This window comes from Triturus cristatus, chromosome 8 (assembly GCF_964204655.1).
Source record: "Triturus cristatus chromosome 8, aTriCri1.1, whole genome shotgun sequence".
NCBI lineage: Eukaryota > Metazoa > Chordata > Amphibia > Caudata > Salamandridae > Triturus > Triturus cristatus.
Window position 1 is genome coordinate 1,169,796,363 of NC_140591.1, and position 26,056 is coordinate 1,169,822,418.

At 50.2% G+C, this 26,056-nt stretch overlaps 1 protein-coding gene across 6 annotated transcripts in view; it reads right to left on the reverse strand.

Annotated features, from left to right (window-relative positions):
* Window positions 1-26,056, reverse strand: part of CRACDL (CRACD like) — a 494,556-nt gene that overhangs the window by 406,391 nt on the left and 62,109 nt on the right. The window lies entirely within an intron of this gene.

Genomic DNA, 26,056 nt, shown 5'->3' on the forward strand with positions numbered 1-26,056 from the left:
GGACTGCTCATGCTGCGAGGCGCCATAACACTGCCTGGCACTCGCAAGAGGGCCCACACAAGAGATTAGCCGTTTCAAACCCTGAATGAAGTGGATGATCCAACGCCAGTCATGGGTCTCCTCAGTTCTGGAACTCAGCTTACACAGTTGCAACCTTTGGAACCACCGCCAAGTATTCAGTAGGCCTTGAACCCCACAGACCACCCTGTTGGACCTACCTTGGTGGAGAATAAGCATTGTTTTAGAAGCTAGAGAGTGGTCTCGAGTATCCCTGGAAAATAATATAGATGCAGAAGCCATGGATCTCACACTGCTGTGAGACAACCATGGTGGGCCAACCAACGGGGTCTACCTTACGGAGCAGTCACTGGTGACAATTCAGGCATGAAACCAAGCCACACAATCTCAACTGCAAAAGAGTAGGCACATTGGAGGAGTGGGTGGAGGACGCGAAGGCCTTTCTCATAGAAACAACATTTGCCTGATGAGCCTAACTGACTATGCAGAGGGGCAGGACGTAGAATCATACCTTAAGACATGGATCTGCAGCTTTAACCCTAATTCGGGCCACTTGACCATCTTTTCGATCGAACTAGTACAGTGGGTGCCAGTGCTGAGGCACCCACCTGGCTTGCGCTCCACCCAGGCCGCTAGTGGCACAGCTCATACAAAGACAGGGACATCATCCTGAACGAGGCCCGCAAGCTAGACAATTTGGTGGTGGACAATGTGAAAATGATCTTCTCAAATTATACACTGGCAGTCCAGCACCGACAGCACACTTTGCTTGTGGTCAAACGCAGATTCAGGGACTTAACATCCAATATTCACTCATGTTTCTGCTCCGTCTCCGATTCCAGGCAGATGGCAAGTTGCATTTCTTCACAGACCCCAAGGAAGCATGGAACTGGGTGGAGAGTTGCGGGACTGGAGGATTACCTCAAGGCAGAACACATCCAAGGATTTGCGGCCCACTGGTTGGGGACGACAGAAGCGCAGGGGTCAATAATTAAAGACTACTCCAGAAACTCTGGAACAGGTTATTCAGGAGAGGATTAGAGGCAGCTTCAAATTTTTGTGATTCCACCCTGCCCTCAGACACACATTATGGTAACTCCAGATCTTTTGGGGGTCAAGGCTCCATGACATCTGACCTTTTCCCCACAGGTTCCACTACGTCCCCTAGTGTAACCCCAAAAACAACAGACAAAGATCCTTTAACAAACGCTAGGGTTGTTTTGTTCAATAAACTCCCATGCTGCTGTATTCCAAAATGACCTTTTCTCCTGCAGGTGGACTACTACAGCTCCCTATGATGGTGGGAGATGCATACATGATGCACTGCATTCAGGGTCACGGCCCATGGCTGAGTGCCTAATTTGCAGTGTTTGCAACCCTTTGGGGTTGGTGGGATTTGCTGTACACCAGCTACGCATACACCTTCTAATTTCATATTGTTGCAGACAAGGCCCCCGAGTAGCATCACTGCTCTAGATTCATATGCACTCTGGCCACATGGTACTACGGTGGGAGTGGGGACTACCTGTGTTCCTCTTGGTGAGACTAATACACACAAGAGGGTGTGCAAACTGGGGAGGCTGTGCTGGTGTGAACCAATTGCTTCCCCCCTGGCTGTGCTGCTGCTGGTGCATGAATGCACACCCTCCCTGGTTCAGCCGGTGCATCGGCCACTAGACAATTACATGGATACAGTGCTAGGGTCCACTTAATCACCAGAGAACACAGGATATGGGTACCTATACACCACCCACACTGTCACCTATCCCCAAGCCAGTATGCCGACAATGATACCCACTGTACACATTTTTGGGCGGGTACCCATTGTGTCCCTGCTCCCGATGGTATTTAATGTTTCCTATTGTCGTTTTTCTTTGGTTTGTTGTTATAGCCTGCACCTGCCTAGCCTACTGTCTTCAGGGCGGAGCTGACCCTGCCCGATTGGTGGGAGTCGCACTATACCCATCCAAATACTATAAGGATGACTGACACTAACATAATGATAAGTAACGTCCCTGCAATGCACACTACTTTCCGGAGATATGCTGTGTATTTCTATTTGCACCATAGGATGACACATAACGTTTATACAGGAATCCCACCTCACTCAGGTAGAGGTTGTGGGGTTACAAAAGCAAAGGAGGGGCCAAGTATACCCTACTAATTACTCAACTTACCCCTGCGGGGTCTTGGTCTGGATCAGGGCTGGGGTCCACTTCATTGTGAACAACATGATCATAGACCTAGAGGGTCACTACATTCTTGTGGCAGGCTGACTGGGCAGCCTCCAGGTGCTGCTTGAAGCAATTTATGTGCTGAATTCTGTGCAGGTGGCTCTTTCGAACACTCTAGCTGGGGTGTTGTCGCAATGGAGTGAACTCTCCTGGCTGTTGGGTGGCGACTTTAACAGCATCCTTGACATAGACTTAGACCGTTCCGTTCCACCCCTCCTCCGTACTACTGCCACCTCAAATGCCCCCACCTTAACTAACTGGCTGCAGCGCTGAGGCCTATTAGACATCTGGCGCCTGCTCAATGCTACCACAAGAGTTTACTCATTCTACACACAATGACCACAACCTGCATGTCTGAACAGATCAGTTTGTCAGCACATCAGATATAATCACACATGCTACGCACATTGACTATCTTGGCAGGACACACTCCGAGCATAAACCACTGCATGTGTGACTAAGCTGGGGCCATGGCCTTCCCCTAATCCTAGTGTGATGGCTTCAAGTGTCAGTACTGGAGGATCTTCCATTCAGTGCTTCCCTTAATGGTAGCATGTCAGAATATTTCAATATCAACACTGGCACCGCCACCAGACGGTTGATTGAATGGGACGCTTTCAAGGTAGCAATCAGAGGTCACTGCCTGGACCACACCCTGAGCATGGGCTGTCAGATTGGCAGTGAGACCTTCCGGGTGGAGCAGATGCTGCCCCAACTTGCGAAACAAGCCCAGTCTTCCACAATGGCCAGGAGCGTCTGGGTCAAGCAAGGCGTAACCTATACACCACCCACACTGTCGCCTATGCCCACACTAACACCCACTGTACACATTTTTGGGCGGGTACCCATTGTATCCCTGCTTCCGAAAGTATTTAATGTTTCCTGTTGTCGTTTTTCTTTGGTTTGTTGTTATAGCCCGCACCTGCTGGACAACATGATCATAGACCTAGAGGGTCACTACATTCTTGTGGCAGGCTGACTGGGCAGCCTCCAGGTGCTGCTTGAAGCAATTTATGTGCTGAATTCTGTGCAGGTGGCTTTTTCGAACACTCTGGCTGGGGTGTTGTCGCAATGGAGTGAACTCCCCTTGGCTGTTGGGCGGCAACTTTAACAGCCTCCTTGACATAGACTTAGACCGTTCAGTCCCACCCCTCCTCCTTCTGGAGAGGCTGAGCTGCCAAAATTATATGACCCACACCGCAAAACACATGCTGAGGCTGATAAAGCAGGAGCACTGCTGGCATGGCAAATCTAGCAGAAGCAGCTGCGGTGACCAATACTGTCCATCTGTGCAGACATTGGGGACCTGTTGCACGCACAAAGAGACATACATGCTGCATTCATACACCTTTATGCTTCCCTATATGCATCAGTGACCACGGCAACAACAGTGGAGATCTGGTCCTAACGTGGATCTTCCCCAGGTATCGCTAGAGCAGAGGGAGGAACTAAACAGAGACATCACCATCTTTGAGATCAAGAAAGCCATACGCCCACTTGCCACAAGCAAGACCTCAGGGCCTGATGGGCAACCGCCTGAATTTTACAAGGTTTACGCCACATCCCTGGCGCTTAAGTTGAAAACAGTATATGATGAAGCGATGGCAGCAGCTCGTTTCCAACCCAAGCTGCATGGTGCACTGCTTATATTGTTGCCCAAGCCCAGCAGAGATGCAGTGGACTTGGAATCGAGACCTCTAGCGCTCCTAAGCACCAACTATAAAATGAATGCAAAGATCCTGGATAAGCAGCCAGCCCCCTTGGTCCCGCAGCTGATCTATCCAGACCCGAATTGCTTTGTGCCAGCCAGGAATATCTCCTTGAACTTGTGTTGCTTTTTTCGGCTGTTGGAGTATGCTCCGCTTATATGCCCATGGTCGGGGTGTTTGATGCTTGACCTAGAAAAGGCCTTTGACTCTCTAGCGTGGCCCTACTTGTTCAATGTACTTTCCAGATATTACCTGGGGACCCCCTTTGTTGATTTAACTCCTTTACACTAAGTCCACAGTCATGGTTAAAACAGGTCACCTCATATCCGAACTCATATTGATCTAGCGAGGCACTCGCCAGGATTGGCTGCTGTCCCCGCTGCTCAATTGACTAGCTATCGAGCCGCTGGCCCACATTCTCCAAGGCACCAATGGGGTATACCACTTAGTGCGACCTTCACTCCTTTTCACTCTATGCGGGCGACATGCTCCTATACCTTAAAGCCATTCATGCAGTCCTGGCCACCATAGCACAAGTACTTAACAGGTTTACCGAGGTATTGGGCCTTAGAGTTAATTGGGTCAAATCCTGCCTATTCTCGTTTATTACTACTACGCCGGACCCTACACCCCAGATCATTTGTGCCCAGTTGGACTGGCAACCCATCAAATTCTGATACCTGGGAATCTGAATTTATCACCTTCAAAAAGATCTTATGGACGGTAATCTTGTCTGAGTGCTGACCGCCCTGTGGAAGCAAATGTCATTCTGGCAGGCTCTGCCACTATCAGTGGCTCATGGAAAGATAGGCATGCTGCCATTCCTGCTGTATGACTTCGCCAATTTTCCCCTATATGTCACTAAGCCCTTTTTACGCACTTTGGAGCATATAACAGGTGATTTTATATGGCATGTGACACACTGCAGTGTGGCCCTCACCAAATTACGTTTCCCGGCTGAACAGGGTGGATTAGGAGTGCCAAATTTCGAACACTACTACCTGGTCTTGTAATTACGATGGGTGGTACGCTGATATGCGGGATGCCAACTGGTGGACATCAGGACTGCTCACATCTGTGGGATTTGGTGTGCAAACTACACACATTTCATCCCCTCTCTAGAGCACTGCTGCCTCGATCTCTCTTGATCCAGGTCACATGTCGATGCTTCCGCAGGAGTCTCTTCCTCACCCAATTGAGTAACAACTTATGTCTCAGCGCTGCCACTGCTTGGAACGCCATGGGGGAAATGATGACTTCCTTTAGGGAGATGGGCCCCTAGCATGAGATGGGACTCTACAGTGTGAGAGACCTGTACAAAGATAGCAGCGGCAGCTCCTCTGCAATAGCAGAGGAGCGTCGCCCCACTGCCTGGCTCAGAGCCAGCAAATAAAAAATAAAGCAATGTTCTAGAATCGTTTTATTTTTCATTTGCCGGGTCTGAGCCAGCGCTCTAGGGAGGAGCAGGTCTGAGGCATGGGAGAGGGGATGAAGAGTGCTATTTGCACTTCATAAGTGTGCATAAGTGTTTGGCCGGCCGTCTAAGGCCGGCCAAACACACATGCGCACTTAGGTTTCTCCAGCCAGGCTGCATTGAACAGCCGGGCTGGAGAAACCCCACAGACACCCTGGTCTGCGCAGAGGGTCTTTCCAGCTCGCTCAGGCAAATCCATGCGCTGCTCTGCAGCATGCGGATTGGATGGGAGTCTGTTCCAGGGACTCCTAGGACCAGGAAGAGGGCAGGAGGAGCGAGGCGGCCGGCAGCCTCAAGTAAGGTTTAAAACATATATATTAATACTAACACCCCCTGCGTGACCCTCACCTGCGCTCCCCTTCACACGCTCCCCCTCCTGCGCTCCCCCTCCCATTCCTGCACATGTTCTAGACGTGCCCGTCACTTTCCCAATACTGGCTAGGAATTATAGCTCACTTAGTGCGGCGCACGGGTCATTCCAAGTTGCACACCTGGGAAAATTGCCTACTGGGTCTGATACACCGAACCAAAGAAAACACAGCAGCGGCACTATTAATAGACCTGGCCCTCACCTGGCCCTATGCCTGATCACCCGCAGATGGAAAATCGGCCAGCTCCCCTACACTTTCTGCCTGGATGCTCTCCATGGAGGCAAGGCGCAGTCTGAAAAGTGTGACCTTACACAGAGAGGACACGAATGGATTATGTAATACCCCATCTCTGATAGCTGGGATGCTCTTCTGGTGGAATTGTGTACTGGCCTGAATATTGATTGTCACCCCCGCCCCCCCAGCTCTCCTCAATCCTTGTCTCCCTGCTGAGAAGTGGCTCTGAATGTTAGACTCAACCCCCTAGGGAGACCCTAGGCCACCACCCTGCAGTCTGCAAATACACTTACAGATGCTCAGGTGTCACATCACTCCTCCTGACACATACAGTGGGTGCCGGCTCGTTATAGCAACTGTAGTTACTCACAGTTTTATCTTTTTGTTGCTTAGATGATTATATACTTCACCTATGCTCAGGAAATCTTGTTCACACATCCTAGCTACTAGCTGTAAACCGATGACTTCACAAATCGCTCTGTTACAATTGCAGCTGCATTATGCAGTGATATGGTACATTTCCAGGTATGTTCAAAATGTGCAGCAGCATGCATTATAAATTGTTAAATGTACTCACAAATGTCAAAAAAAGATTGGTAAAAAAAAAAAAACAGTGGGGCAGGTTGGGGAGCCCATCCCTGTCAGCTCCCCGCCTGGCCAGCTCTTCCTCTGCCAGCATGGGACTGGGCAGCCTGCTTTTCCTCTGCCTGCTCCGTGTGGGCAGAATGCTCTGTATGTGGTGGCTGCCCCGCTCGCCCCAGTCATGGGTGTAGGGAATGGTGGCGAGTCAGCCACCGTTGGGGGAAGAGTGCACAACCGCACTCACGTCTCATATTTTCAGGGGGCTCAGAGCTGTCATGTTATGTATATTTGTATAGCGCTGCTTAATACCCGGTAGGGTATCAAAGCACCGGAGCATGCATTTAGGTGTGGGAGCAAGAGTATAGTGATCCAGCCTCTGAGAATTAGTCGAAGAGCCCGGTCTTCAGCTTTTTGCAGAACTCAAAAAGCAAAGAGGAGGCCCTGATGTGTAGAGGGAGGGCATTCCAGGTTCTGGATATGATCTAGGAAAATACTAGACCTCCCTTTCTGCTTTTGCAGATATGGGGTGTGTGCAAGTGAGAGTGAGGCTGAGCACAGGTGGTGGGTTGGTGAAAGTGAAGGTGGTTGTTAAGATATGGTATTCCTAGGCGGAGCAGGACCTTATATACATGTGTGAGGAGTTTGAATTGGAACAGTTTATGTATAGGGGGCCAGTGGAGTTCTCCAAGATGTGGTGTGATTCCCCTCATCTCCTTCTTCCTCAAGGCCCGGAGACGGAGTACCAGGCCCCATTTCTTTTTGTAGGGCAGGAGCAACGTCCTTCCCCGTATCATTCTGAAGGCCCCAGGGAGATGGGGACCCCTGGAGGTGGGAAGGAGCCTGGAAAGTGGACCTACTCACCCCCTCCCTGGATGAGAATTGCCAAACACTCCTCTGTCCGACCCTCGGGCCCTGGCCCACCGTGGGGGATATTTCTCATCAATGCTGTGGAGGTCCGGTGCTGCCAAATTAAAGCATATAGATAGAACATCTAGACATAGACACAGAGGTACGGCCACTAATGATGAATGTAGTCAGCGACCCTTGACCTTCCTGGTAGGTCGCTCCCCCCTGCTGCAGCTCCGCCGTCACCCCCGCTGTCTCTGCTACCGCCGGTGATTCGAGGCCCTCCACCACCCGCAGGCTTCCACCTGCGCCTCATCCCTGGTGGCCAGTGGTGGTCTAAGGTTTGTTCCGCTGCGCCTGTTGCCGCGTTGCCTGTCTGCCACTCCTTCCTCTGTGCCCCCCTGCCCCCCGCTCGCCGCTTGCTTCTGTGCCCCCTTCTTTCTCTGTACGACTGACTGTGCCCCTCTGATTTTGTGCTCTGTTATTGCGTGCCCCTGATTTTGTGCTCTGTTATTGTGTGCCCCTCTGTTTTTTCTGCCTTTGCAACCTCTGTGCCCCCTCCTCCAGTCCGTGCCCCGCGCCGGTCTTTTCCCCGCCGCTGCCTCCCCTGCGGCCCCGCCCCCTCTGCACCCATTCGCTCCCCCGTCCCTCGCCTCCCACCTCCCAGCTGCTCCTCCCTCCCCACCTCCCCATATATGGCTGCCGCTGCGCGGTGAGGAGTGCGACCCTTGACCTTCCTGGTAGGACGCTCCCCCCCCTGCTGCAGCTCCAATATCACCCCCGCTGTCTCTGCTGCCGCCGGTGATTCGAGGCCCATCACCACCCACAGGCTTCCACCTGCGCCTCATCCCTGGTGGCCAGTGGTGGCCTAAGGTTCGTTCCGCTGCGCCTGTTGCCGCGTTGCCTGTCTGCCCACTCCTTCCTCTGTGCCCCCCTGCCCCCCGCTCGCCGCTTGCTTCTGTGCCCCCTTCTTTCTCTGTACCACTGACTGTGCCCCTCTGATTTTGTGCTGTTATTGCGTACCCCTCTGTTTTTGCTGCCTTTGCAACCTCTGTGCCCCCTCCACGAGTCCGTGCCCCGTGCCGGTCTCCTCGCCAGTTTTGTCCCCGCCGCTGCCTCCCCTGTGGCCCCGCCCCCTCCGCACCATTCGCTCCCCCGTCCCTCGCCTCCCGCCTCCCAGCTGCTCCTCCCTCCCCACCTCCCCATATATGGCGGGCGCTGTGCGGCCGCGCCGAAGGTAAGCCCGTCTGCGCCCATCCGCGCCTGTACCGCGACCAGCACCAGAACCCCTGGCCCCCGCAGCAGCCACAAGGACCGCCGCCTCTACTACGACGCCAACACCCTCGTCGCTCTCAACCCAGGAAGGACCCACACCTGCTGGAAGGCCGCCCCGAGGCGCACCCACGGCCCTTTCACCTGCCGGAACTGCAGCTTCTCCTGCCTCGAAAGCGCATAGACGCCTGCCGCGACGGAACCCAACCAGCTTAGATGCATCCTGATCAACACCCGCTCCGCACACAAACACGCCGTCGAACTCTGGGACCTACTCGACACCACATCACCGGCCGTCGCCTTCCTGACCGAAACGTGGATGAACGAAACCTCCTCGCCAGACATCGCCATAGCCATCCCAGACGGGTACAAGATCACCCGCAGACACCGCACTAACAGGGCCGGAGGAGGAATCGCCATCGTCCACAAAAACACCATCAAGGTCTCAACAAACACCAACGAGACCCTCAGCACCGCCGAACACATGCACTTCCAGATCCATAGGGACCCCAAGACCACCCTAAGAGGCACCCTCGTCTACAGACCGCCAGGACCCCAAGCACAATTCTGCGACTCCATCGCCGACCTCATCAGCACGCACCCACTGACCTCCACCGACTACATCCTCCTCGGAGACCTGAACTATCACCTGGAGAACAACAACGACAGCAACTCCTCCACCCTGATCGACAATCTCGCCAACCTCGGACTGAAATAGCTCGTCATGACGCCGACCCACATCGCCGGTCACACGCTAGATGCCATCTTCTCCTCAAGCCCCCACGTCACCTTCAGCCACGCCTCCGAACTCACCTGGACAGACCACCACTGCATCCACTTCTCCTTCCGAAAACCCCTCACACACCACCGCACACTACAGACCCCCCGCCGCTGCTGGGGCAAAGTCTCCCAAGAACAACTACAGACAAGCCTCGCACTCAATCCTCAGACGAACCCAACCAACCCCGATGAAGGTGCACTCACCCTCGAACGCTGGATGAACGACTGCGCCAACACACCGTCGCCCCGCTGAAAAACAACACCAGCAGAGACACCAGCAGAAGAGTCAGCTGGTTCACCCCGGAACTCCTCGACTCAAAACGCACCTGCCGGAAACTGGAAAACATATGGCACAGCGGCAAGATGCCAGACAGCCGCACTGCCCACAAAGATGCCATCCGCAATCACCACCACCTCATCAGGACCGCCAAAAGGACCTCCTTCACTGACCGCCTTGACAACAATGCACACAACAGCAAGGAGCTCTTCACCATCGTGAAGGAACTCTCCAACCCCAGCTCCAACGCCAACGACATCCCACCATCGCAAGCCCTGTGCGACTCCCTTCTTTCACCGGAAAATCACCAACATCCACGACAGCTTCAGACCCCGGACGACCCCTACTGACCACACCAAACCCACCGCACCCCACCGCCCACGACACCCTGACAACCTGGGCCAACGTGAGCATCGATGAAACACCATGGGAACCATCCACTCCGGATCCCCGTCCGACCCTCTCCCGCACCACATCTTCAACAAAGCCAGCAATTCCATCGCACCCCACCTGCACAAAATCATCAATCTCTCCTTCGAGACCGCCACCTTCCCTGAGAACTGGAAACACGCAGAGATCAACGCCCTACTGAAGAAACCCAAGGTGGATCCGAGCGACCTCAAGAACTTCCAACCCATCTCCCTACTTCCATTCCCAGCAAAGGTCATCGAGAAGATAGTAAACACCCAGCTCACCCGTCACCTCGAAGACAACAACACCCTGGACCCCTCCCAATCAGGATTTCGCAGCAACCACAGCAGCGAGACCGCCCTCATCGCCGCCACAGACGACATCAGGATCCTGCTAGACAACGGCGAGACGGCGGCCCTCATCCTCCTGGACCTCTCCACCGCCTTCGACACCGTCTGCCACCGCACACTACGTATGTGCCTCCACGACGCAGGGATCCGAGACAAGGCCCTGGACTGGACCACCTCCTTCCTCTCCGGCAGAACTCAGAGAGTCTGCCTCCCCCCGTTCCGATCCGATGCCTCCGAGATCATCTGCGGCGTCCCTCAAGGATCTTCCCTCAGCCTGACGCTGTTCAACGTCTACATGGCACCACTAGCACGCATCGCCTGACAGCATGACCTCAACATAATCTCCTATGCCGACGACACCCAGCTGATCCTCTCCCTCACCAAGGACCCCCTCACCGCCAAATCCAACCTCCACCAGGGAATGAAGGCCGTCGCAGACTGGATGGAGGACAAGCGCCTCAAACTGAACACTGACAAGACAGAAATCCTCATCCTCGGATCCAACCCCTCCGCTTGGGAATGACTCTTGGTGGCCCACGTCACTGGGGTCCCCCCCGGCTCCCACCGACCATGCACGCAACCTGGGAGCCATCCTCGACTCGAAACTCTCCATGACCAAACAAGTCAACGCAGTCTCCTCCACCTGTTTCAACACCCTCCCCATGCTCAGCAAGATCTACAGATGGATCCCGACAAACACGAGGAAAACAGTCACCCAGGCCCTAGTCAGCAACAGACTCACCTACGGAAACGCCCTCTACGCCGGAGCCTCGTCCAAGCTCATCAACAGACTATAGAGAATCCAGAACGCCTCTGCACGCCTGATCCTCGACGTCCCACGCCGCGACCACATCACCCCCCACCTGAGGAACCTGCACTGGCTCCCAGTCGACAAAAGAATCTCCTTCAAGCTCCTGATCCACGCACACAAGGCACTCCACAAAACCGGCCCAGCCTATCTCAACAGTCGACTCTCCTTCTACGTACCCAGCAGGAAACTCCGCTTCACTGACCATGCCCTGGCCACGGTCCCACGCATCCGGAGAACTACTTCCGGAGGCAGATCCTTCTCCCATCACGCCGCCAAGACCTGGAACACCCTCCCCCTCTACCTGTGACAAATCGAAGACCTGCTGACCTTCAGGAGACAACTCAAGACCTGGCTCTTCGACCAATAGCAGCAGCTCCCCCCCCCAGCGCCTTGAAACCCTCACGGGTATGTAGTGCGCTTTACAAATTACACGTTTGATTGATCGATTGATAGTCAACTTTCCAAACTAGTGTTTGGTCGATATATGGACAATTGCTTTTTTGATATAAAATTGTTATCGATTTTAAGTTGGATTATGAGACTTATCTTGCAATGTGTGTGTATTTATTCTCTGGCTCTCGTCCTTTAGAGTTTTTCTTCTTACTTTTATCACTGTTGGTGTACACAATTTATTGTCAGAGAGGATTGCACTGACAATTCATTTTTGGTTCCCAAACGTAGGCCTGTTTCACTAAGATATTGGCTTTGTTTAATTCCAATTAAATTTATTGCTTTTTACAGTATAGATTTTATCTGGGCTAAGCCGCTATTTATTGATTTGGGTTAAGACACAATCTTCCCCCACCATCCAATAGCCTCTCTTTGTTATTGCGCTGTTTGTTTTTCTTGCCCAACCCATATGTATTTCCATCAAGACCATTACAACATGGCACCTATTAAATCATACCGAGCCTGGTACACATTATCAGTCCTTTTTAGGTCGAGCTTTCAAGACCTGTTGTATCTTTTTGGGGGGTTAAAGTCCACCCACTGCTTCTCATTTGTTTGTTTTAGTGTCCTTTAAAACTCCTTTGTTGCTAGTGGTCTGTCGTACCTCTTGTCCCTCCTTTTTGTCTTTTGTTTCCTCCCACACAGCACTGTCTAACTACTGTATATTTACGCTTGGGTTCTTTATCTGTGGTTTGTGGGACCATTTTTATGTTCCTTTCCTGCCAGTGTTTGCTGTTGCCTATTGTTTGGTCACACTCTTTATTATCGCATTTGTTATTCATGAAAAGACTGTCCCTTTAAGAATCCTTGTGTGTTTAAGTCATACTCCTTTAATTTCCTTCAGCCGTAGCCAGAAAGGACCATCTATAGTGCTCCAGTCAGAGCTGCTGCAAAGGTGGCGCCCCCACTCCTGGCAGGTCCTCCTGACTTCCTTTATATTCATTATCTTTTTTGACCCTTTAGACTTTCCCTAACTACCGGCTTCATCATAGTGGAACAAAAATTTTTTATTGACGACTACCGCGTTTTATTTTGCCATTCAACTTATTCCAACATGGCTGTCTCATTGTCCTCTGCTCACTCATACCACACCCATGACATGCTGCAATAACAGCTTTCGGTGTCGCACATCCGAGTCTTGTCTGGTCTGGTTTTCCCTTTAGAGTCGTCCCTTTTAAGGCTCGAGGCAAACATGCAGACTCTCTCCTCGGTTGTGCAGGCGCAGAACCCTCTGCATTCCCCGATGTTCCTTCCAGCTGCCTTGGAGATTGGACTTTTAGTAGGGGCATAAATAAAGCTTGCACGGAGCCTCTCCATGGAGTGAGGCTTTTCCTCGTGCTGGAAGAGAATGAGGAAACTAATTATGTAAGCCTGTGTCCTGCAGCCGATCACCGTACGCATGTGGGCTCCCACTTCATTTGCCGCACACACACAAGTTTATGCCCACTTTCATGTTTACAACAGTGAGACCTATTGCAGCCTTGCAGCATTGACCAGTCCATGTGGTACCGAACGAAGCCACAGGTAATCACAGACGCCCTTGCTTTTGAGCCTCATGCACAGTGTTGCGTTCCGCATTACTCCCCCCTCCACACACCATTCTTTCATTTATAAACCCTGCAAGTAACAATGCACAGCTCGACCCCTGCACAAACAGTCACAGTTTTACTGTTTCATTCTTGTTTTAAAAAGATATTACGATTTTACCTTAAAATAAGTGCATGTTTCCTCTGCATTCTCATGAAATGAGTGGTCCCTCTGCAGTGCATATAGAAGGCCACCAATGCCGGGAGCTCTGGACTGCTCCCCTGTGTTGAGTGGACAGTCCCATTCTTAAGGCTTAGCATTCACCGCAGCGCTTGGAGCAAGAGTTTCCCCTTGTTAGGTTAACAAATGCATGCACTCTAGATCTTATTGTAGTGCCTAACTGACCGTAAGAGTACCGCAGCGCTTCATAGAACGGGAGGCTATTCTCCATCATATCAATACACTGTGGGCCCAGCAGACTGAAATACACAGGATCAAGGAGCCCATTGAGGAGCAAAGTAAAGTTACACATTCAGCTAACCATCTTAAGAGGTTGTAGGGTAATTGTAAATGCAGAAGAGCACCTGCCAACTACAGTTTAAACACGCTGTTTATATGTGCTTATGTGTTCTTTTAGGGCTACTTCTTGATTCCTGCTAGTGATATTTTATCACCACAGCGCCCAATTCACGAGCCACTGTGTGCATGACTTTTATGTACATAAGCGCCAAGCTTTATGTTTCAGCACAGCGCCCGCTTTTATGTTAACAATGTCTTTAGCGCTAAGTCTACCAAATGCGAGACCGATTGCATCGCAAATTCTTGTTTTTATTTTTCCTAGTTTAATAACGTCCTGCGCATGTTTCACAGCCCGAACTCGTAGGCTTGCCATGCTGATTTTGGATTTGTGACTGCCGCACACCTGTATGTTCTGATTTCGAAGATCTTTTCATTCACCTGTTTTAGCCTTGTTTGCAGCCTTACCATGGCCCCGTGTTCTGTTTTTCAGGAAGCTTGAAGGTTGTTTTGAAGACATCACCTTTATGCTTTTTATGATACTTATGGGAGATTCTTTCTTCCCACACTTGTGGTAAATAAAACATTAGTGGTAATTATTTTTTGTCTAGCATCGACACAGCCGTCCTATCTTTTGGCACTGGGATTTCAAGTATTAGACTGCGCATGTGGGTCCACAGGGTCTGTGTAAAGTATACAAACATTAGCGATATGCCTCCTCTGTCTACTATGTACATGGCCATTTTACCTCCTTGACACTTGCTTTTATGTATCAGACTACACATCCCTGTATATAGGCTCTGTTTTTACATCATGCGAATCTATAATTTTCCTATATTGTTTTGCATAATGACTGGGTCACTTCCCATTTTTTGGTCTTTTACATGGCGTTACACCATGGGTTTGCCACTATATACTAGGGTTGGGCACCTCACTTTGCTAGGCCCACTAACTTCAATTTGATTTGTGCTTTGATGTTTTCAAGGATTGTAATTTTAGGCTGTCTTTTTTACGCAGGACATTGATTGTTTAGTTTTAATTCCAGGCAGTGCATTGTCTCTTCTTCCTTTTGGGTCAGGTGAGCTATGATGGTATTTATCACCTAGATTCCTCCCCTTTTTATACCATCTTTATTATATTTTGACATTTCCTCTCTCTTTCTGAGTTTCTACAATTCTGTCCAGAGGAAGACCCTGTCAAATAATATTTAGGGGTCGAAATGCCGACTGTTCTGTCTTAACCACATATGTATTGATGATGGGACTTTGAGAAACCCATCCAATGTAATTTTCTTTAGGGTTCTATGTAGAAATGTATGTCCTGTTGATGAAGACTTTTTTATGTTGCGCATTGTATGTTTTATGCACATTTTCCTCTTATTTTCAATCTCAGTGCACTGTCCCATGTAGCACCTTTCCACGGATTGGAATTATCACCTTACTCATTGAATGTATGGAATGATTAAACTGAAGTGTTTCAAAATCATTTGTTGTGGTAGCAGGGCCTGTGAAGAGGATAACCCCAGCAAACGTATAAAACTTTTTCTAAGTGATTGCCTTTGGAACATTGTTGTATTTATGCCCTCTTCACTAGAGGCAATCTCATCTGGGGCTTAAAGTACTCAGTGAAGTCAGATGGGTCTGATGGTTACTTCTATCTGTTGAGTGGATGAACATGGAGATTCTTAATATTGGAGTCATGCCCCAGTGGGCTTTAGATCAACACTCCTGAAGACAAAAAAAACGGTATATGCGGACAGGTTACTTGAAAAGAAAACAGCGACTGCTTGAATAGTCATATGCCTCCCTTTCAACTATCCATTCTTTTATCCATCAAAGAATCCTTCCAGTCACCCATCCATGCTTTCATCTTTCTGTCCATTCACCAGTACAACCAAGGACCTGTCCATCAATTCCTCCATCCATCTGCTAATAATTCCTTCTTTCCAACCACAATTTTCGTCCATATATCAACGTACTTCTGGCCAACCATGCATGCATCTATCCAGCAAAACATTCCTATACCCATCCATCCACCCCTTTTACAGTTTTATCATTCCCTTCACCATTCTTTGCAGCCAGTCTTCTTTTAACACCTTCTATCTAGCGCTCATTTCACCCATACATCCTTTCACTCTTACTTCCTCGCAACCGTGCACCCATTTGCAGTTCATCATTTCATCCATCAAATACTTCCTTCTTTCCATCCATTCAGCGACCCAGTTCCAACCAACCATGCACCCATCAATACGTTCCTATATCCATCCACCCTTCCAATTTGTATCCATTCTTTCACCATTCCTTGCAATCTTGTAACTTCCATCCATTGCTACTTTCACCCATACATGCTTTAGCACTTCTATCCATCTAACCATCTATCCTTTCACCCTCACATTCGTTTTCATCCTTCCATATATCATTGTTTCTCCATTCCATCCATCTTGTCAATGTTCCTGCCTTTCTTTCATTTTCCCTTCCTTTCACCTTTCCTTCCTTTCATCGTACACGTTTCCTTTCTTTTCACCTTCCTTCTATCCCCGTATTTCGTTTCCCTATCTAGCCACCCTCCTTTCTATTCTCCAGTTATTAAATATTTAAAAAGTTTCTCTCTTCTTCTTGCCATTTCTATTTGCAGCTCTCTCTCTTCTTCCTTCAATGGACTTGCCTCAATGGCAGTTCCATCCCTCCTATTGTTCTTCCTTACAGCGTTATATATGAGCTTCTGTATGCAGACAGAAAAAGTCCATAAATAACTAATCAACATTTTTATAATCCAGCTTACCAGTGAAGCAGGGTCTAGTTGTTCCCATATAGTACCCCAGGCCCATTCTGTCCACATCTGAAGCATAAGAGTCTCAATTGTCCCTGCCAGCCCACAGACAGGGTTGTGTTAAAATTGTCCACACTGCATTGAGCGTCTAGGTGGCAGTAGGCCGCTTGCCCTCCTGTATACTCAGATGTACATCTTTCTGAACATTAAGATGTAGCAATAACAGGATGGGGATGCCATTTAGAAGAACAAAATTGGCCAAGAGTAGGAGTGGGGGCCAACTGGGACTTTCCTCAGCTTTAGAAATTACAAGTGACCTCACACCTTTTGTATTCTTCTGCTTTCTTTAAAAGTTTCCGAGAAGTGACGCAAATCATTTTCGATAAATGTTCAATTTCATTATGATTTACGGTCAAACACCAAGTGACCTTTTGGTAAACTTTTGTAATATAAGTGTCACTTCTGTGTTCCTAATATTTCTGAGAAGCGACCAAAGTGCGTCATGTTCTGATGTTAAAGCACCTGCTAATGCTGTGATTCTGTGATCAATGGTTCCTCATTAAAAGAGTATACATGATCTGCTCTTTAGTCCATTTATTCGATGGACTACCTTGCACAATTAATCCCTTGGGTCATGACGTGTGTGTGTGCCCCCCTCAGCCATCTTCTCTAGCAACTTTGGCTTTTGCAGAGGCTATAATACTTCTTATATTTTAAAATTGTCTCTTTCTCTCTCCTCTGCCGTGATTTTTAAACTTAGAAAATTGCATGATTTACTTTTTCATCTAGGAAGGTGTCTCTGAAACTTGTTATCTTCTAGATTACACAATGCTATTTTTGGTTAACAATGCGCCTTTAACATTCATTGTTTAAAATTGTTTGAATAAAGTGCCACTCTGACTCCGCTCCTGCATCTCACATGTGTATTTCCTTATTTTAGATAGAGCACCCCTGCTCAAATTAAGCTTGTGTAGTGCACCCTAAAAACCACCCTGCAACACCAGACACATCAGATCCACAAGCAACTCCTGCTATCACTGCAGGAGTAGGTAAGTACATGGGTAATCGGGGGATTCGCAACGTCATTGACTAGGAACCACCTAAAACCTAAATGCTAGCAAGACAGAAATCCTAATGGCACTGGATCCCATTATAAACTGGTTCCTCGCTGGTACCTGAAAATGAGCCATTCACCTGCACCATCAAAAGCCATAAAAATCTTCAGAGTTATCCAAGAGATCATATATTGACGCAACAGGTGAATGCGGTTATGACACCCTCCTCCAGTTATAAATCCTTCCACAGTGTAAGACTCCTCAGATGGCGGGGACCTGCTCCGCCTTCCTGAGGCGACCTCCGGGGTCCTCGGCCTCAATTGCTCGTCTACCGCTGCATGACTCGTGGGGGTGCGAGATACAAGACGATGGCCACGAAGCAGGATGGAGATCGGCTGAAGGCCAAGTCGACCCGGCGTGGCGCCGCACTTCAAGTCAACGTTATGGATCGCTACACCCTACCGAAAGGTTCTCCCGGCGGGTCGCATAAGTCTTGCGAGTGCCCCGCGGATGCCCCGGATTTGCCGACGGATCTGACTTTGCAGGACGTCATGGGCGCCATAGCTGAGATGAAGACCTCGGTGGGTCAACAATTCGACACCCTGGCGCACAAACTCGACGTGGTCCTCATCGATGTCAACCTTGTTAGAGCAGATCTATCCAAGACAAATGACCGGGTTGACTCTTTGGCCCATACCGCGTCGGGCCTCACGACTGAGGTGGCGGCCCTCCAGGCGGAGGTACGCCGGCTCCGGCAGGCCAGTGCGCTCACGGATCGGCGACTGGAGGACTCCGAGAGCAGGGCCCGGAGGAACAACGTTCGCATTATCGGAGTGCCTGAGGGGCTGGAGGATTCGGCGGCGGATCTCTTTGTGGAGGATCTAATTTCTACTCATCTCCAGCCTCGAGGACTGAGTAAGTTCTTTGCGGTGGAGAGGGCCCATAGAGTTCCTGGCGGCAAGCCGAAGGTCGGAGCCCCCCCGCGGCCTCTTATTGCCCGTATCTTCAACTTTCGGGACAGGGATGCGATTTTACAAGCTTCCAGACTGCGGGGGCCGCTTAAGCTGGAGAACATGGAGGTGAACTTTTATCCTGATTTCACGCAGGCGGTCCAGAAGCAGAGACTGGGTTTCATGGGCGTCAAGCGGCGGCTTCGAGATATGAACTTAAAATACGCAATGCTTTTCCCGGCCAGGCTGCGTGTGGAGTCTGATGGTCGCACTCACTTTTTTGACCGTCCTGAGACGGCCGGGGACTGGTTGGACACTTTGTCTGGGGGACATGATCGGGATGGGATGGGGGCAGCGGGAGGAGAGTGCCCACCGGACCGAGTATGAGGTATTGACACTGGGGCTCATTCCTGATGATGCCACTTTTCGGCCAAGCTCAGGGTTTCTTGACTGTTGTGTCTCGTTCCCCCTCCACTGGAGGTTGTGCTGTGTCTCGAGGGGGTTCTCTTTCCTCCTCTAGGGGGTCTTTGTAGTTTAGTTCACACAGGGGCGACAGGCACACTGCAAGTTGGGGGGGCTGTCTGGGCTCATGCAGGGGTGCAGGGAGGGGGGAGTTTTGTTTGGGATGTTGGGTTGGGGTTGGGTATTGTTTGTTTGTACCACAAGGCAGAAGTATTGTTGTGCTGTATCTAAAGTGCTCTCTGGGGGGAGACTGATCGGTTTTGGCTGTGATGGGGGGTAGGGGACTGAGACTTCTGTCCTGGAATGTTAATGGATTGGGGGACAGGATAAAACGGGGGGTGGTCCTGCAGTTCTTAAAACGGATTTCACCTGATATTGTATTTCTGCAGGAAACACACCTTATTGGTAATTCCTTCCGTGCCATGAACAGGCGTGGCTATCGCCTTGTAGCTCATTCGGGCTTCACCTCTGGTTCGAGGGGTGTGGGCATAATGGTTAAAACTTCGCTCCCGCTGGAGGTTGATGAGGTGCTCCATGATGATAGGGGACGGTATACGGCTCTGGTGGGTAGATTGGAGGGTAAAGTGATCGTTTTGGTTTCTGTTTATGTCCCGCCGGGGTTGCAGACGACTACTTTCGCTGATCTGGGGCGCCTTCTTCTTGGACTTCCGGAGGGGACTTTAGTGGTTGGGGGGGATTTTAACGCTGTAATTTCCGGAACTGAGGATCGTCACCCGCCCAGGGATCTCCCCCGCGCCCAAGCTTGGTTGCCTGGCCTCTTGGATACCCTGGGACTGGTGGATTGTTGGCGGCTGAAACACCCTGCGCAGGTACAATACACCTTTCATTCCGGGGCTCATGGTAGTCTTTCGAGGCTTGACTATGTTCTGATGCCAGCAGCACAGGCGGGGAGGGTTGGGGAGGTGCGGCATCTGGCTCGGGGTATTTCAGACCACTCCCCGCTCTTGTTGCACTTCGATATTGTCCCGAGGGGGGAGGGGAGGGTGATCCCGATCAACCCCTGGTACCTGCGTGACCCCACAATTCGCGCAGATTTGATCAAATCCCTTGAGCAATATTTTGGGGATAATGTGGGATCTGTGTCGTCTGCTGTTTCTCTGTGGGAGGCGTTCAAGACGGTAATCCGGGGGGAGGCCCTATCCCTCATTTCCCATTCCAGGAGGCGCGAGCGGGAGGAGGTGACCCGTATCGAATCTGAGATAACTGTGTTGGAGGGTGATCTGGATTGTGGTGTCACAGACGACAAATTGCATGCTCTCAGGCTCAAACAAGCGGACTACAAGGCCCTAGTCACTGAGGCGGCCAGGGGCCTGAGTAGGGAGCAACAGGGGCGACTGTATGATGTGGGTGATAAGGCTGGAAAACTGATTGCGTGGCTGGATAAAAAGGAGAGAGCGAGTCGAGTTGTCCCGTCGATTGAGAGACTGGATGGTGTGTGTGTCACTGAGCCGGAGGAAATTGTTGATTGCTTCGCTGAGTATTTCCGCGGGGTGTATTCCCCGGTATCTTCCCGCTCGGAAGAGGATTCCCGTGACCTGCTTAAAGATATTGCGCTGCCTTCCCTTTCGGAGGAGGATAAATTGTTGATGGACGCGGCTCCGACATCTGAGGAGATTGCCCTCGCCATACGTTCGGTCGCCTCTGGCAAGGCCATGGGTCCTAATGGCCTTCCCATCGAATTGTACAAATTGCGGCCAGATACACTGGCTCCGCATCTCCGTGATATGTTCCTCGCGGCCCGTTCGGCGGGTTCCCTCCCGCTGGACCAGCGTCTTGCCACTATTGTGGTTATTCACAAGGAGGGGAGGCCGCGGGATCGGGTCACGTCTTACAGGCCCATTTCGCTGTTGAATGCGGAGCCGAAAATTCTGGCCAAGGTGCTGGCTAATCGGCTGGTCAGCGTGGTATGCGATCTGATCCATCAGGACCAGTCCGGCTTTATCCCTCATCGCAACACCGCGCTTAACCTGCGGCGTCTGCATGGGGTGCTCTCGAGGGTCCCGTTCATACGTGAGCCAGCCATTTTGGCGTCCTTGGACGCCACCATGGCATTCGACACGCTCGAGTGGCCGTATATCTGGGCGACGCTGGCGAAGTTTGGGTTTGGCCCGGGATTCATTGGCTGGGTGAAATTGTTGTACTCCGGACCGCTGGCGCAGGTGGTGGTGAATGGTAGAGTATCGGCTCCCTTTGAGTTGGGCAGGGGCACGCGGCAGGGTTGCCCGCTGTCGCCGCTCCTCTTTGCGCTCGCCTTGGAGCCCCTGCCGGAGTGGCTGCGGTGGCACCCCTCGATTCGTGGTCTCCGATGGACTCCTGAGTATGAGGATCGCGTCTCCCTTTACGCGGACGATATTCTTTTGTACCTTGCTTCCCCGCGTGAATCGTTGATTGTGTTAGTGGATGTACTGTGTTCATTTGGCCGCAACTCTGGCCTAGTCATCAACTGGGCTAAATCCTGTGTATATGTCCTCTCAGGGGAGGCTCCTATCCTTCCGCGGGGTTGTCCTATCCAGGTTGCTCCACAGGGATTTAAGTATCTGGGTATCTTTATTACCCTGGACTCTGCGGCCCGATATAAACAGAACCTACTCCCCCCCTTCAGCGCCTGAAGGAGGATGTGGCGCGTTGGAGGCGCTTGCCGCTCTCGCCGCTCGGCCGTGCGGCGCTGTTTAAGATGATGTCGTTGCCACGTTTCTTATATGCTCTACAAAACACGATGGACGTCGTCCCGGCTCGCTACTTTCGGGAAGTGGAGGGTTTGCAGCGCCAACTGTTTTGGGATGGGAGGCCGCGTATCGCCCTCGCGAAGCTGACGCTCCCGTGGTATGACGGGGGGGTCGCCCTCCCAGACATCAAACGGTATTACTGGGCCTCCCAGCTGGCTGCGATAAACCACGGGCTTTAAGGGCCCGCCCTCAACCCGGCTTTTGAAATGGACAAATTGTTGTTGCCGGGTGGCGACTACAATCGTGCGCTCTACTCTAGATCGCTCGACGCACATTTGACGGGTCCTACACGGGTCGCGGTACGGGTGTGGCACGCGGCAAACTTGGCGATGGGGTGGAAGGATCGGTTGACCCGGGCGACGCCATTGTACGCATCTGAGCGATTGGGCTGCTTGTGGACTACGAAAGGCTTTGAGAAGTGGGATACGATTGGCATCAGCAGGGTGGGCGATCTCTGGACGAGGGGGGGATTTAAAACGTTTGATGTGCTGCAGACGGAATTCCAGTTGCAGGACAGGGAGTACTTCCGGTATATGCAGGTTCGTCACGTGCTGTGCTCTGTATTCCCGGATGTCGCGTCCATCCCGGAGTGCTCCCCTCTGGAAGATAGAGTGCTAGACGGGCATGTACCGGATGGCACTATCTCATTGATTTATAAAAAGCTCATCAACGATCGCTCGGGACTGCTGACTGGCCTTCGTGAGGCATGGGTTGCCGATGGATTGGAGCTGGATGACGAGGACTGGGTATCTGCGGTGGCCTCCCTGAAAGAGGTGGCCATACCGGCCCGCCTTCGTTTCGTCCAGCTCAAAATACTCCACAGGGTCTACGTTACGGGGCCGGGTCTGATGCGTATGGGATATGCCGTGGATGGGATGTGTAAGCGTGGGTGTGGTTTGTTAGGGACCTTCTTCCATACTTTGTGGGAATGTCAGGAGGTGGCGCGATTCTGGCGTGGTGTACATGCGGTGTTGCAAGCGGTCACGCATGTGACGCTGTTTCCCGAGGCTAGGAGATGCCTGTTGAATGTGTGGGAACCGACTGACTACACGGTGTCGCAAACGTGGTGGGTGACACTGGGATATATGGTGGCCAAGCGTGACATAGCACAATTGTGGGGCTCCCAGAGGTCACCAACGGTTTCGGTATGGAAGGACAACATGGATTGGTGTATGTTTCGGGAAAAGGTAGTGTATGTGGCGATAGGTAAGCCTGGGAAGTGGGTGAAAGTGTGGGGCCCCTGGAACTCCTATCGTGGCGGGATTTGTACCCCGCCACTGACGCCTGACTTGGCGGCGGCCCAGTCTCCCTAGTCTGCTTGTTCCCTTGATTCTGTGTCATCGTGCCCACTTTGTTTCTGTCCCTGCCCGTCCCCCCCCCTATTCCTGTGGATCGGTAGGGTCCTCCCTAGGGGAGCACATAATGTTGCTTAGACTCTTGCTGCCTTGTGGGTTTGTTTGTAGTTTTTCATTAAAAAATGGAACCACCATTTGGGGGGTCTGGACGGTGTGGCCGCAAACGTTTTTTCCGATTTCTGGGTCCTTTACCACTTGCCGCTTATGTTTTATAACTGTGTTTTATGATCTCACTGTTTGCTAGCGGCCGGCCTGGAGGTTGTAGGCCCATATTTGTATATCTATTGCATTCTGTAATAAAGGTTTCAAAAAAAAAAAAAAAAAAAAAAAAAAGACTCCTCAGATGGATCCTCCTTTCCCTAGGATTTCCCCATTGGATTCAAGCCACAGTTGTTCTTCAGTTCCCTTCTCTGATGACACAGGCAGACTCTACCTCTGCTCTTCACTATGCGTGCTGCGCAGACATCAAAAGGTGCAAAAAGACTCCAGCGGCGTAGCCTGAGTCTCATGAACCCTAATGCCAGCAATGAAAATGGGCCCAGGCTCAGTATTAAAATGAAGATTTAACTGGTTCTCAGTGAGATAATGCCATCCCAGAAAATCTGTGTCACTGCATCTGCTGTATCAAAGTGCGCCCCACTCTTGGGTCTCAAAGTGCCCTGTTCAACCTTTCTATCTTTCCTCCCTATCGCCATCTCTCAAATCACCTCCGTACCCTGCATGCTGTTCTCCCTATGCCCTGCTGGTCTCTCCTAACCCTTTTCTGTCTCTTACTCTTCTTATCGCCTTCTCTCCCAAATCCTTATTTCTGGCCCCTCTGCCCCTTTTGTTCGTCCTTACATAGCTTCTCTTTCTCTCTGATCCTTAAAACCTTCTCCCACTCAGTTGCGTTTTCCTTTTCTCCTTGCTTTTTATCTTTCCCCTTCTCATTTTGTTTCCTCCTGTTCCTCTCCTACTTTTCTCCCTTACCTTGTACTCCCTCCATTTCCGACCCACCCACCCTCCCCAAAAAAGTAAACACAAAGGCAGGCCCAGTTTTTGAAAAATGCTGAAAAGGGTGGCCTCTAATATACCTACAGCCTCTAATACAACCACAGCTGGTACAGGGCAGATTGGGAACCCTTTCGCCCTTGGGCCGGTGCAACTGAACCGGTTGCACTAGTAGTAGCTACGTCCCTGACCAGACTCCTTCATCTACACTGTCCTGGCAGCCGCAACATCAGGGGTTACTATATCGCGGCCACTCCATCGGGAGTGACATTACATTGCAAGACTCATTCACCCCAGGTCAGTATTAAATTATGTTTTTATATATTACATGTTAGGGTGCTTGTATTGCACAAAATGCAGTTATATAAAAACCCATATTACATAGGAAACCGAGAAATATGGAAAATAATGACAGCATCCAAACTATCCTGCAGAGTTTTACCACTGTCAAGACTACTATTATTATACAGCATGGAAGAACAAATTACTGAGCAAGGTTTTAAAAAAAAAATATTTGGCAAAGATGCAGAACATTCTGTGGCACCATTATTTACATCTATACGAGGTTAAAAAAACAATATGTTTGTGAAATCTACAAATTATCTGACAAGTGTGCTGAATCCATAATTATGTGGTAAAAAATGCAGCAGCCTCAGAATAATATGATTGCATTGGCCCTCACTATCAGCCTCATGCATCAACCCAAAATCCAGTCGGTAAAATACCGATTCGCTAATAGCTCCCGGTATTAAGTTAAAAATACCCAATCCCAATGCATCAACCCAAAAGCAGAAATCGCTATTTAAGGAATCCTTAAATAGCGATTCCTTAAATAGGGATTCCTTAAATACCGATTCCTTAAATAGGGATTCCTTAAATACCGATTCCTTAAATAGCGATTGCATTTAAGGAATCCCAAAGTGAGATTCCTTAAATGCAATGCATCAAAGTTAAAAAATTAGCGATTTCGCTAATAGGGGGAGCAAATTACCATGAAGATGAACTGCATGGTAATTTGCAAAAACTTTGAAAAATGCACTTTTGTGCATTTTTCAAAGTTTCATGTTGCGCACACACATGCCCTTAGAGCATGTGTGTGTGCAACATATGTGCACATATCATTTTCAGGGGTGCTATAGGGTGTCATTTTGACACCCTTGCACCCTTGAAATTGCATGAGCAATTAGCGAGAACCTACTGGTACTCGCTATTTGCTCATGCAATCTCCGATTCATTCCTATGGGCCTGGAGGCCCATAGGAATGATTGGGACGGCGTTCCTTAATTGCTACTCGCTATTTGCTAGTAGCAATTAAGGAAAGTTAAGGAATCGCTATTTGAATAGCGATTCCTACATGCATAGCCTTTTGCTATTCCTTATTAGCGAATCCTTATTTTTCGCTAATAAGGAATCGCAAATGCTAATGTTGATGCATATGCCCCTATATTGCGTTGTTTTATCATCAATGTGTTTAAGATAGGGAAAAGTCTAATCCACTGTTATCTTGCTTTCAAGAGAACAGACTTTTCAAGCTAACTACTTCAAAATAAACATGTAAAAATAAATAACGAGTAACCCGTGCAGTAGGGGTCTAAATTACAGTCTCACGGTTATGATTTCATTTACAAACCTTGATGTTACCAGAACCACTGGTACAAGCACTGCACCCCTCACTCAAACCACACTAGGCATTGAGCTGCATCTCCAGCCCTGCTCCCCAACAGCTGGGTGTTGTTCTGTATGACCGCAACTGTTCCCATAGGACTAGCCACAACCATGCACATCTTCAGCAAGCCGTAACTTCTATACTAGCAATGTTCCTCGGGACATATCACGCGTATGCCAAGGTTCGCCATGGTGGGATTG